Genomic DNA, 15,257 nt, shown 5'->3' on the forward strand with positions numbered 1-15,257 from the left:
CCAATCTGCGATATAAAAGGAAAACCGGTAAAATGAAATGCCATCGTTGAACTTACTCTCATCTCTGGTTGGTGATGGTCTCAATGTCGGTGACGGAGTTTCTTCTGTAGTTGCTTCGCTGCTAGGAAATTTCGTTGTAATAATTTCCACTGTCGTAGTCGAGATTTCTTGTGTTGTTGCCTTGTTAGTAGTAGATTCGACTGTTGATGAAGTTACAGTTAAAAATCGTTCAGATCATTAAGGGTAACAATGAGGATAAAAATGTCGAGAACCATTCTTATGACGTAATGAAGATAAATCCATAGATATTTAATGTCGCGATTGAGGTTACTCATAAAGGTAATTAATCTTCTAAGCCAAATTAACTATGTTAAAACCATGGAGCCAGAAAGATTCATTTGTCATAACAAATGTGTAAAAATTTGCTATGTTCTCATTACGTTTATAATTGTGAACATCGTTGATATGAAATAATATTTCTGTCACGATTTCATACTTATAAGAATTCGACTGTACTGGAATCCTGAATGCTATTCACAATTCATGCCGAATTCTCACGGTTGCCGTTATGACACTCGGAAATACGGTTGTAACACAGTCCCTCCATACAGGATGGACTGTGCACTTCACAATGATTACTGGTGATTTTTCCTCGTCGATCTTTCTTCTTTAATGTAATTATTTCCGGTGAATTCAATTTGTCGACGGTTGATTATTTTTCTTAGTCGAGCTTATTTTTTTATTTCCTGAACATGTATACGGTGGTTACGGAGGTCTTAAAGAGGAGGGTGGTTGGCTAGTTTCGAAACGATCAACATGGTGACGACGTTCACTCTGCAAGGTGCCATCGACCGAGCAGTAAGGGGATTGGGCTCCGGAAATTCTAGCTTTTTGACCTTGTTACTATAAACACGTCACAAAAACCAATGTTGTCTTCATCGTAAATACGCCAACACTCAATCACAGCGTTAATTTTGGAATCTCCCCACTTTACGCCTACTTTTCCTCGATTCTGTTGGAAAAGTTGGACGAGAAACAATCGCTCGTGCATTGAAAATTGTTGGGCTAGAGAATCAAATGGTCGTGTAAACCACAGTCTGAATCTTCAGGTGTGTATTTTAATCCTATTCTCTGCTGATTCTGTTAACAGATCCAAATATAGCGGGCTACCTTTCCGATAAGGCTTAGCAGTCGACTACAGTAGAAGCCGTTACGTCCATGCTATGACGAAATGATACAGTGCCACACAAAAACAATTGGTATAAAAATAATATTCAGTGTATTTTTTACGCCGCATAAAGTTATGTTCTTTAAAGGCTATTCAGTGTCATGATCAAATTCATGCGAATTTATGAGAATCACATCCTTTCAGTGGAAACAATTATCAGTTTTGGAGGTATAGATTACGGTTGAGAATCTAAAAGTTACGTTTTGCTTTTTCGTGTTTCAATAATGTTCCTGTCGTAGGCACTGGATCATTATTGAGCTCTTACCTTTAAACATTACTTTAGATAAGATGATATAGACTTTCGGTCTGAAAAACTAAGCTGAGTGCAATGCCGATCATATGAACACAGTGACCGTCATAAAAAACAGAATTAATGGTCATGACCATTAATTCATTTTCGCGATGGTTTCAATTATCATGTCTAAATCCAGGGTCGAATATATACATGGTCAACCATTTATTCAGTATCTTTCAACATGTCAAACAATGTGAATAGTATTTTGTATCCAACCAAATTCATGAAAAATCGCCGACTTGTCCCTTTAAGGGCTTTCCAGGACTTCGCTCGATTCCAGATTCTCGATAATGAGCGCTCAGTGTGCAGTGTACGATTTCTTTCACGTACACTAAATGGTCGGAATAAATTTGTGTAGACAGCGATAAAGCGAATGTAACACTGAAATGCCCGTGTTTGATTAGTCGGAGTTGACACTAATTTGAAAACCAGTGATCGTGGACCGCCGCTTTAATGCTTAACACTCACTGTCTTGCGGGCGTCAGGACAATTTGACCTGTCCGAGAGGCATGTATAGGAGACATTCAAATACTTTACTGTCCCAACGCAAGGGTCCTCAAAGATGCTATTCTTGACGCTAACACTGCAGGACGTTGTTCCGTCGCATTTCTCTGATACTATACAGTGACTGCTGGCTCCTATACAGTCAGTTTTGGCGTAAAACTTCTCTGCGCTTTTCTCGGGTTTACGACAGACATCTCTCTGTGTCCGTCCATAGTTTGCCGATAAAACCTGAATCGACCCAGATGCACATGCTAGGTTTGCCTCTTCATCCTCACATTCATATAGAGATGTCACTGCGAAGGTCGCAGGATTTATCAAGATATAAGTGTCATTTCCAATATATGTCTTGCCCAAGAGTCCAAGGAGTGAAAATGTGCTAATTCATGTCATTCCTGAAAATTATAAACTTTGGCAGGTATACACTTTACGCGCACGGAATCGGAAGTTTACATTTATTTATTTGTGAATTTATATTTTGTTATACCACCGTGCCACGTGCCTCAACAATTTCAGAAACTTTCCTTGGTTCAGTGAGGCCACGTGACGACTATAATGTAATCAACAAACCACACCAAGTGACGGGTTTACCACGTGATCTTCACCAGTAAATGACATGTATGAACTTGCCATAGCACACATATTGAATAAAATGGTCAAAACATGTCTTGTATAACTATAAGTGAGAGGGGTTCATTGGTATTACTCTGTAACAGAATACTGAAATTCTGTCATGAAACATAATACATAAGGGATTTGGAGCTCACGTTCGTTCTGTGACAATTAGGATAATATTGAAATGTTTCTATGTCTTGACCGATGAGATCGCCGTATTTTGATCATCAATATACAGGTACGACATAATACTCAAGATATTTGGACACATGAACGCGTGTAATGATAAAATATATCACTAATGTATGAAAAATACCAAACAATGAATCAACTGGGATTCATTTAAACTTCTACAACTTAAAGCTGGCTTTAAATAAATCAGTACCGGACTTTTACATTTCACCACCAAACGAGCAGTAGACGACAAATACGCGCATGTCAGCCCTCTAATGAACACAGTGTACCTATACTGATAGCACTTTCACGGTTTTAGGCAGAAAATTATATCATGTGATTTCTGAGTGAGTGATCGACTTGTTATTGGTAAATAAGACAAAGAATAAGTCAATGAATCTGAGTAATAGAATCTCACACCCCCAAGGACCTTGAATCATATTTCTCACTTAAGTTGGGGATATGTGCGAGTGTGAGACAAAGTATCCCCGACGAGCGAGAGAAATCTGATCCTAGATCCTTGATATGAGAGGAAACATTAAATGTTTAGTTGTATTAGCGACTATATACTACTTCGTGGCCATCTGGCCTTCCATGTCACTAACGCAAACTCCATAGCCAGTTCCACTGCCGATACTTCAACTTATCCATAACGGACGAGATGTCGGACTAAAACTAAGATTGGCTAGATCTGTCAAGTGGCCTCTTCACCATCTTCACCATTTATTTGGAAAATTCGGCCGTTTTGTGAGTCTGTCACCAACGATGTACAACGTTATAATCGTGACGCAGCTGTCGTCTGCTCCCTTATTGTGACCTGCTTACTTTGTAGTTCCGGTCCCTGTGTTATTCATCATGCAATTGGATAATATTTTGCGCGTGGAGCGAAAGACTGTTTATCATCCAATCAGAGCTCGTGTAATATATACTGCAGAGTGTGAGACGATCTCTGAGAGTGTGGGAATAATAGAATCTCACACCCCCAAGGACCTGGGATCAGATTTCTCACACGAGTTGGGGATATTTTGTCTCACACGAGCCGCAGGCGAGTGTGAGACAAAATATCCCCAAAGAGTGTGAGAAATCTGATCCCAGGTCCTTGGTGTGTGAGATTCTTTTTCTCACATGACCACAAAATGCGTTAAATTCATATTGGACAAGTACAATATTATCAAAAATCGTGACAACTCTGTCGTCTGCCACTGTACTTTGACCTGCTTACTTTGTAGTTCTAGTCCATGTGTTACTCGTCGTGCCATTGGATAACATTTTGCGCGTGGAACAAAACAGACTGTTTATCATCCAATCAGAGCTCGTGTAATATTTACTGCAGAGTGTGGGACGGTTTCTGAGAGTGTGGGATCGATTTTTCCCACACTGTCGATCCCGCACTCCCAGCGGCCAGGAATGTGAGAATGATTTTTCTCACACCGTCGATCCCATACTCCAAGTGGCCAGGAAGGTGAGAACAACTATTTACGTACAATATTTTTGGGAAATATATATCTCGCATACTATATTTTCGCTAAAATGGCGATTTCTCTTGTTTGTTGGTTAACCGTCATTGCTCCCTATTTTCGCTTCAATAACACAGTGAAAAGATATATATTTTGAGTATTAAAATAGGGTTACTAACATAACAGACGCATTCAATAGATAAAATTGACATTTTAATTAAAGGGTCAGTACCTGTAGCTTTCGATGATTTTTTTCCTTTTTTGTTTTGTATGCCAATTACAAGTTCTTGTTCTAATCTCCATGGCATGTTGTAATACCTACAATTTGGCTTGTCAACAAAGCGTCACCGTCGCGTAAAATGGACTGTTATTGAAGCTGACTAACACAACACACATTTACCGGCTTATAATGGTTGGAAAATATCTATACCTTAATTGAAGTAACAACTGGCATTATTTTACTCCATAGCGTGTATAGATGATCAAAAAATATTTCCCTTTACCTTCGCCTAACACTTCCACTTCACAGAGGGTGAGAATGCCAGTAATGTTTTCTAGTTGCACAGAGACAAAACGACCTTCCAGACAGCATTGAACTTCTATCATCGCATTGGAGCTCATCTCATCCGCTGTTATGGTTTGTCCGCACTGTTGGTTGTCAGCAATGACGTCACTGCAACCAACTCTGATCACCGCACCACGTAAACGTTGAGCTGACGGAAACAGAGTAGAAGATTGTAAGTCCCTTTTCACATTGAATAATTCAAGCATTAAAATCTTTATCGGATTCAGTAGTTAAGGGGCTAGTTCGAGATTTGAGTGATGTCTTGCATACTGAGGTCCCCCAAGGTCATGATCTTTCAAAAGACCCCGAGATCGGTGAAACAGACAGTATAAATTACTGGAATTGCTCTCTTTGCAGTATTTTTGCTTTCACTTCTCCAACCCTGTGGAGTGCTGACATTAATGTGGTCCCTCGTTTGCTCCTCCACGGAATAGCAGCCGGACACACAAATCCCGCAGGATTTCTGGATTTTTAAGATTTCATGCTGCATGACATTCGTCGGCTTAATTTGCATTGTGAGATTTTGGACCATGTTAGAGGGTCCATATCACTATGGACTATGGATAAGTGCATAAGTACGGTGTACGTGTTTTTTCGAGATGTGACTGAAAGATCCAATAGGACCAAAAACTTTTAGCCGGTAGAGGGTGCACGGCTAAGAACTAGCTAGGTGGACCCCCTAGTTATTGGAAATAAACCCTTTTCATACAAACTACAGATCAGATGTACACTGTAGTCACATTGGATAATCTTCCTGATTTTGCTTCAAATTACAGGGTAAAAATAATATTTCTTGCAAACGGCATTGAAGATAGGAGTCAAGGAATTATATGTTAAGTTTTCCTGTTAAATATTTAATAATTTTCTTTGATTTTCTCAGAGTAACCGAGAAATGTAGTTTGTTTACCGGTTTGACTGGTAACAATATACATCATCAATATAAATTGTGTGACATTGTACGTTTGCCCGACCTGGCCTCTATCAGACAAAAGGGGAAAGATTTACAAATTCATCTTTTGCAATAAAATATATGGTATTATAATACATTATCACATGCACAAGCAAGTTTGTCGTCTCTGAACAGAAAATACCGGGATTTATACTCTGGTCGTTCTGCGTCACGACAACCCGCGTCTATGTCGTCAAATATTTGATGCGTCGGAACTTGTTTGCATAGGTCATCGATGTGCTCGTCGATGTAAACCAACAAAATCGCTGCCCGTACCTCTCCTGCGATCAAAATTCGTCTGACGTGAAAATTTGTAAAAATCAGTATGATTTTTTAGGGTCTCACTAAATACATCCACTGAGCTCATTTTGAGTCCCTCTTTGTTAGTATTGTACCAATATTGGGTTATATCCGTATAGACCCTCTACCGCCTGAACTTTCGACGCACATAGTACATTAGCATGGTACCTGAAAACTCGGGTCCTTGCCTGACCAACTCGGGTGACAAACAGAAGACTTTTAATCCCCCCAAGGTGTGAATGTTCCATTGTTATGTTTACATTATCCAGCTGGTGCCGTTGTAGTGCCATTTTAGGAAAGGCAGGTCTGTGAAATTGATCCTCTGATAACTAAGTAGGGAAGTGGGGTATTCCTAAGTTAATGGCGCTTTCACGTAATGGCTTTCGTGCAGTAGACGTGCAGTGTCCACTGTAAGTCCGGGCGCACGCTGCGCCCCGACATTTTTATAGACTACGACAACAAAAATACAAACGAAAAACACAAGAGTGTAACGCTCGTAGATTCCGAAGGAAATACGTGAATAATTTCGGGAAAAAAAACGAAGTCGAAGCTATCGCATTACAGTGGATTTTGTATTTACGTACTGTCGGGCGCGACTTTACAAAGTGTTCGCGCTGTTTAGATCATCAGTCGATAATTGTTCTCGAAAAATAACATAATTTTGATGAGTTGAATTTCTACGCCTATGCTATTTTGAAATCGTATATAACTTCGTGAAGGTACATGCTGTGTGAGGTCATCTGGCATTTCCTCCATACATAAATGAAAGTGCTGTGTTCCTCACTCACGCGCCTGACGATTAGAAATGGTTGTCAACTCGCCCACGGCGTATTGCTTTTGCTCTGAAAGTAGGTCAGAAGTTGTAACGCGGAACTTTTGTTAGAAACTCCTTTTATTTTGAAAAAAAATATTGGCTTGTGCATCTGATAAGTATAGTATTCCTAATATTTTTCTTCGTTCGACTCAAAAACTACTCTTGACGTAATGACCGTGTCACCATTCGTCTTCGACTCGTAGTGACATGGTCATTATGTCACTCGTATTTTCCTTCGCCGAACGACGGAAAATGTTTCGGAATAATATCTAAGTATTTAGTAAAGGAGCAGGCAGTATTAGGGACATGAATATATATATGAATCTTGCTTTTAAAAATGCGAACAGCAGTAGACGAGGCCATGTACCATAATACTGCGCCATACTATTGGCTTGTTGAGCCAGGCTGGCTATACATTGTCATCCCTCTTCACGTTAATATTTCTTTCTTTGAGTCGAGTTTGCATGAAAAGTGTAAAAATGCTATTGAATTCAATGTTTTTCAAACATATTTGATTAAAATAATCGAACCTTAACAAGAAGTGAATCAGATATAAATAATCATAATGATGGAAATTGTTTGCAAGCCTCGTCCGTCATCCATCTGTGTCCCTCATTTAAGCGTGTATTGTTGGCCTGCCACACACACTCTTTTCTCTGCCCAGCACACATTCATCAGAGTAAGAAATATGATGGTTTCATAAGTATGGTACTAATTATTATGCTGTCTTAGCCTTCTCAAAATATTATCATTAAATTACTTTCGTCGCGGATGATTGATTGGCCAATTAGTGGCATGGAATAATGTTTGGTTAAATGATCACAGAAGGTGAAATTTATCGACCTGCACGCAGTCGTACTTGTGCTAGCTAACAAACGTTATTTGTGACAGGCCAACAATGCGTGCAGTAAGATAGTGGTAGGGGACAGGCTAGAGAAATCGCGAGAGAAGTCTTATTTTTATTCATATCCCGCCATCAATACCCTCAATAAAATTTCAAATCCTCATTAAATATAGCCGCATATTAGGGGATGAAATGTATTGCACAGTACTGCTCGCAGATGTCACACACTAACGTTTTTCACGCATGCATAAATATTTTGTTTTGGTTATATAAGTGTTGTCAGAGTTAGTAAAATCATAATCATAAATGATTCATTTTTAAATGCATCAATGGACTTTTAGATTTATCAAGTTAATCCAAAATGTCGGGTCAATTGAACCCGATGAAAAGCACCAAACGACGAGCATGAGAGAGTATGCTAATTGAGAATTCATGGCTACACGCTACCAAATAGTGAAAACCTGAGCACGGTGACCTACCGAAGAAAATTCTATATACAAAGTACAAGACATATATGACCAAGATGCTACTTTTTTAAAGTTTTACAAAATTGACTGTACTGTAAGGTTGAAATATGCTACAAATAAAACTTTGGATCTCTGAAATTTTTGGTATCATGATGACAAATTTGGTGAAATATAAAAGAAATCATTCATTCACACATTTTTTCAGTAAATTAGAATCTTTGCCGTTCAAAATTTTACTTTTGTTTTATTGTACGATGAGAATATGAACATTTCATTCACTTGCATAAACTTGAAATGAATGTTTATTTATTGATTGTAAGTGATTTTCGTGAAAAGATTACTTTTCTTTTCAACGTACGTTTGCAGAAAATCAAGCGGTGAGACTCAGTCTTTTTTCCTAAATATTTGATTATTCTAATATACCAGATTTCGAAAATCCCTAATGCAAAAAGTGTAACAATAGCTACATTTTCAACATGAGTTTAAACAGTTAACTACAAAAGATGATGTTAATATACAATACAATATTGAAAAATATCAAGTTTAGCATACCTATAGATCATTCACATATTTGTTATACCATACATATATACAATGTTTTCATTCAAGACGATGCACTCTTTTATGCACTGTAGTCAACGTTTTTTTTGTGAACAGTGATATATCTATTCTCCATTTTGGCCATTGTCTATTGATTTATGTCAATTAACGAAGGTATTCTCTGTGTTGCTCTTCGGCCTAATCTTGTGTACAAGTACGTTTCACTATCATTAGCGTCATATGACCAGACTTGTCTTCAACTACGTCAGAGGCAGAGCTATTTCCGTCACTGTTACTTCTGGTATGCAGTGACAGTGACATTGCTGTTAGGCAGTAGCAGGGCAGTAGCTGTATTAACTTGATAAATTTGACGATATTTTTTATCATTTTTTACAACTGCGTTATTGTTCTACTCCCTACAACATGTGACATGTAAACTGTCCAGTATTCCGCTTGCCAACACGGCCTGTGTATGTGTACAATGCATTTGTATCATTGACAAAAGACTTTCAGTTTGAACTCTAATTCAATTATCACCGATAGTGTTTACATATAGAGGTTTTAGTTAGTAGTAAATTATGCATTGTGTAATCTCATTGTGTCCCCATTTCATTGCAAAACAATGTCAGCTTGGTCGATCTCGGATGCAATATTGAAACACAGTGAGAATGCACAGGGACCCCTGGATAATAATTGCTTGTGTTATATGGTGAACTATTTTGGTAGCGACCGACAAATTAACCTTATTTTTTGATAATGATTAATGAAAATATTCTTCCATGCCATCATTTGAATACTTTACTTTTCCAATATCATTGAAAGGAATTTACTGGTAACATTTCGAAAATGCAAAGAGGGATTATTACCATACTGATGAAACCGTAACATCCTCATTCTAACGTATGTGTGCTTGGCAACAGAAAAAGTATATGTCAAACACGACACGCACAAGTGACGACCAAGGACGTTATAACTCACGCCGCCGCTAATGGTTCCAAACAATTTCATTCCATCAGCCCTTGTTACAGTTTTCTTCAATGTTCGATGATTAAAAACAGTTGAATGATAATATGCTATTACAGCTGATGTAAATGTTTTCAATACGGAAAACATTTACATAAAAATGTAAATGTTTTCCCTTTTGTTTGAAGGGGCAAGGCCAGTTCGATGAGCACTCCACCCACAATATTACTTAATGATGTATACTATTACTGATCAACAAGGTAAAATTGCATTTCTTGTTGTAAGAAAATATCAATAAATGGTGGATAACTAAATAAGGGATCAAATTAATGTCATATTCCACAAAGTTTGATAACAGAAACGAGAAATACTGCAAACGGATTTATCCAAATAAGTTCTACTGCTTATATAACCTGAGCTTGGGATCTTTTGGGCTGATGACCACAGGGGAACCTCGATATGCATGGCATCTTAAGCTAGAACGCCATCGGGACACAAATTTGGACTCTCAGATTTTAACAATTTTTTCCTTCACTTATGGGTGTTCATTTTAAATCTCCTGGTTTTCGCCTGCTTAGTTTTTCGAAATTCGAGTAGGAAAATTCTATTTTTCTCCATAGAGTTTACACAGGCATGGCGGCCATTTTGGATTTTAAATATCTGTATGTCTTGAGTAATTTGTTTCCCTAGTGCCAAAATTTGCCCGGTGACCCCCGATTTTTATTCTTGACTTTAAAACAGAATGGTTGAAAAAATTTCTCAGGGAAAGTTTGAGCAAAATTTTAAGTCTTTCACTTTCAGGCGCATACTACCTTAAAACCTTTACGATATTCCCATTCTCGCGATACTTGTGTGCTCCCCCTGTCCCTCTTAAATCCAACGAGGCTTGCGTGCTATGCAAGCCCTGACGTTGTGTGTATCCTGGCCTTTAAATATTAGCTTCGATGTTATGGTGGTTTTTATTTGATACCCATTATGCCGTCATAAAATGGTATATATTGGTACATGAGAGGTAAAATGTATCAAGCATTATATTCGGAATCTCGGCAAAAAGTTTGTATTCATCTTCTTGGATGAAAATAAAAGTAAAAATTGTTTTATAAAATTTGCAAGTCTAAGCTACTCAATTTTCGGACAACATCTTCTTAGGTCTCGAGGTCCATTGCCCTTGTCAATTGGAATGAAATTAAAGACGAAGAGACTGTTACACTGTGTAAGACAAGAATGCAATGAAATTATGATATGTAGGCGTACGCGGCAAAATAGGTTGTCGTTTGATTTCCAGCTAATAATAAGCTACAGTAAACTTACCAGCTGCGTCTCTGTTCGTGATGACAATTGTATGAACTTTATATTCTACAACTAGGTCAACTTTCCACCAGGGTCAAAGTCATTCCCAGTATGCGTACAACTTTGACCGCTGTATTTATTATCTCTGTTTCCGTCTACTGCTCTGGAGGCAACCCCACCAGCATATACACTGCTCTGGATTGCACTCTTCAGAAAGGCAAAGTTCCAACATGACGAATTGCCTGTGTGTAAAATGTTATTTTAACCTCTAATTGGAGCTTTTTCTGCGTTTGAGATGATTGTTATTTCGTCAATTAGGTCAGGTTGTCCTCACTGAAGTACGACTTTTGTGTTGATATATAGGTTGTTTACCCTTCCAGTCATTCTTTGTATTTCGAATGCTTTCAAACTATTTGATGATAATCAGGAAAAACAACAGATGATGTGTTTGGATATAATATTGACAAAAATAAAACGGACAGCTCGGTTTTATATTTGATTAAGGTCAGCTATGCATGTTTGCATTGCGATTACAACATTTCACAAATGTACGTGCACGTATTATAAACCTATTGTAACCGTAGCCGAGGACGTTCGAATCGTAAAAACATATAATATGGTGTATTTTTAATACGCATTGATACCAAGTAAGGGCGACGAGTCACACAAGCATGCTGATTATGAATTCGTATACAAAATGACACGTCATTGTTCTATGTAAAAATTATTATGCGCATTCTTTTTTAACAAAGTGAATGGTGCAAAAAATTAAACACAATCTAAGGTTTTATGACTCAGCGAATGCAAAAACATATTGTCATTTCGATAATAATTAAGCAATAACCCCCGCCGCAGGAGGGTATACACGAGATTATCGAGTGCATACCCTCCTGCGAAGGGGTTATTGCTATTATATTATATCAACTTGCGTGTATTTGTTGTCTTACTTGGGTATTTTCATCAACTACGCGCCAAATGCAGAAAATGGACGTCTGAGAGATCGAACGTCGGAAATTCTGCGCCCGAGACCAAGCATTTTTATGTATGGATTCGTACAGGCACACAGTATCCTACGATAAATACACATTACGCGTACGTCCATATCGACATTGCATTTTATTCGCATGCAACACGAACGATACTTGTCGAAAATTACCTGCTGCACTCACACAGAAAATGGGTCAAGAGTTCAAGTAGCGAACTTGCTAAATGCATGGACGAAACGAAACGAAAGGAACGATACACGCCCTATGATTGGCTAGACGCTGCAATATTCGTCCTTTTCGTATGCAATCCTTTGTTCTGATTGGCTGAACGAAAACGACGAAAGAATTTTTGTTCCTTTCGTTCACATTCTCGTGTATACCCTCCTGCGGCGGGGGGTTATTGCTTAATTATTATCGAAATGACAATATGTTTTTGCATTCGCTGAGTCATAAAACCTTAGATTGTGTTTAATTTTTTGCACCAAGTCAGTGGTCAGTTTGTTTAAACATGTGACTCAACTGGAGTGTATGTTGAAGTATTTGTGTTCGATGGAAGGACAGTGAATAACTAAGTCAGATAAATATGCATTTTTATAGGATAATTCAGTATCGGTATCTTATTCCCATGGTATTATGATTGGACATGTAGACGAACTTCACACTTTGTAGATGTACTTATTTGCTTTAGCGACAGATACCAGCATGGAAAAAATAACTTTTATAAGTCTTGGGCCCTAAGATCCAAATTATTTCAATTGCATTTCCTGTCAGGACGATGAAACAAATATTGGTGGAAATTAAATGTTCAATACAAAAATGTCCTCAGATCAAAATAATGCTTGTCAATGCTGATAATCATGCGCATTTGGACCGTATTTCGCGATCGTACATCCAATAAATGATTACGCAGGTACTGTACATCGGCTAACATGTGAGGAATTAGCCGTACATTTATGCTGTTGCTTCAACAAAATTGAAGATGTGTCGTACATATTCTCATATACCAAGAACAATTGCATTCCAAATCAAAGACTTTCTCATACATGAGACTTTAGTGATATTCAGAAAAGAGTACGCATTTAGCTTAACTGACCTGAAACATCGCACAGTATAGTGCCAGGAATCACGCCAACACAGAGAAAACGCAACAGCCAAAACACAACCATTCTGTGGCGGGTCTCTCACTAGGAAACGATGGTGTATCTTTTGCTTAGATGGATAAACCACCCACAATGCAATATTTACGGTCCAATACTTTTTAATCTTTCCAACATAATGGCATATGTGTTAAAGTAATTAAGTAAAGTGAGCCTTGTTTGGCTTAACAAGGGGCAGCTGCATTCAAAGTCGCTTTAACAGCCGATTTTGTCGAATTTCAGAAGAAGATTTTTAAACTATTATTTTTCAGAATTTTCCATGCCCTATATCTCTACATTTATGACTATTCTGGTCTGTATAAGAGTCCAATAGGGCTATTGTCTATTGAACAATAACCAGTGAGGGACCAAATTGCAAACCTAAATTTTGGGGTTACCCCCTGACCTTTGACCCTCACTCTATCCCCTACTTCATCAATTATGCACATATCTAATTCTGGGCTCGACAATGGAACACAGGGACATCTATGGAAGCAAGTTTTTTTTGGTTTTTGATGTCGTTATGTTTTACTAGTAAATATACATATATGCCTAAAACCAGTAACTGCAAGTGCTACACCCTGAATATTTGGTATTTAGGGGTACCTCATGTCGCCACAGCCTGTACCTCATTTCTTATGTACATATCTTATTCTGGGCTAGCGAATAGAGCTGGAGGTCTGATTTTTGGTATATAGGGGTAAATTTTGGGACAGAGTTTATTGCCGAAACGCCGTGTGATCCAGATGACCTTTGTTCTAGATTTCACAAATACTCCTATAAATAAGTAACCACAAATGCTACTGCTTCCATATTTAATGGTATGAACACAGGCGACCCAATAAGTACTACTGAGTTTTTCAGTGTTTTCTCTATCATTTTCTCTTCTTTCTTCATGCTCTGAATGATCGGAATAAATAAAATAAATGGTTTATATAACATAACCTAGCCTCTGTGACTCTTTATTTATTTTACACTCCATTACAAGGACGTATATCTCTCATACACACATGCTGTAATTAATTAGTCAACACAACTAATTATGCTAATCCGTGGACTTATCAGGGATTTTACGGGTTGGTCAACATCGCGAAAGATAGGAATGGTTACTAAAACGGGAAGGTAAGAAGCTCTCCTGAAATGTGTCCAGAAATTACCAAATTGCGGCCAGTCATGACCATTTATCCAAAATCTACTGCAGCCAATGTATTTCGATGGCCGAGGAGAGCCAGCTACTCTTATTTCAACGTTTAAATGGTCGCGAACAGTGCAAACCCTGCCAGTGCCTTGCCTGCAGTTCATGGCATGAGGACGTCCGTAAAGCAGGAAGTCGGAAGTTGAAACTTTGACCTTTACGTTGTTTATATGTGGGCAAACTTGTAAACATATTTCCCAGGGACAAGCCTGATTTTGACTAGGGTCAAAGTTCGTGTGGTTAAGCGTGGTTCTCTCAATCGGGTGGTGTTGCTAAGGTTTTGTCTGCCCACCGTCCGTGGGTGGAGGGACGGTGGTCTGCCTAATGTCTGCTGTGCGTTCTCGATAATTTTGCTGTATTTTTTCTCACAAACATTGGAAATTCGTTTAAGTTTTAAGAAACATTTCGTTCATGTAAGGAAATCATATAGCAAGTACTTCTTGCGCTGGTGCAAACTCTACGAAATATTATGATATCAACGATGTTTTCCATGATAGTTTACAAGGTTTCTTGTCTAAATTCGCGGAAATCATCAAGAATATCTAAAAAATACTACACGTAATTATGACTACATTTTGTATGTGTAGAGGTGTTGTTTGCCGTTCCGAACGTATGTTCTACACGTACGCGACGTATGGTTATCACTGACCAGCTGATGATGGAACGTAATTACGTGTAACTAAACTTCTCCATAACGATATGTTACCGGCAGACATGGAGATAATAGCGAGTGAATAGAAATGACGGTGACTGGTTTAAAAAATTCACAGTGCTGGTAAAAATTCTCACAGGCTTCTTAACGTAGTGGCCGACATCATCGGTGATGTCAGTTTGTGTTTCGATGTTGCGAGGTCACCGCTCAGGTGACTTTAGAGACGGGCTACACTGAGCCTCGTCAATCGCTTGTACGCCAGAAAAAGAACGGTCTGCGAGTAGCC

This window comes from Ptychodera flava, chromosome 2 (genome assembly GCF_041260155.1).
Source record: "Ptychodera flava strain L36383 chromosome 2, AS_Pfla_20210202, whole genome shotgun sequence".
NCBI classification, from domain to species: domain Eukaryota; kingdom Metazoa; phylum Hemichordata; class Enteropneusta; family Ptychoderidae; genus Ptychodera; species Ptychodera flava.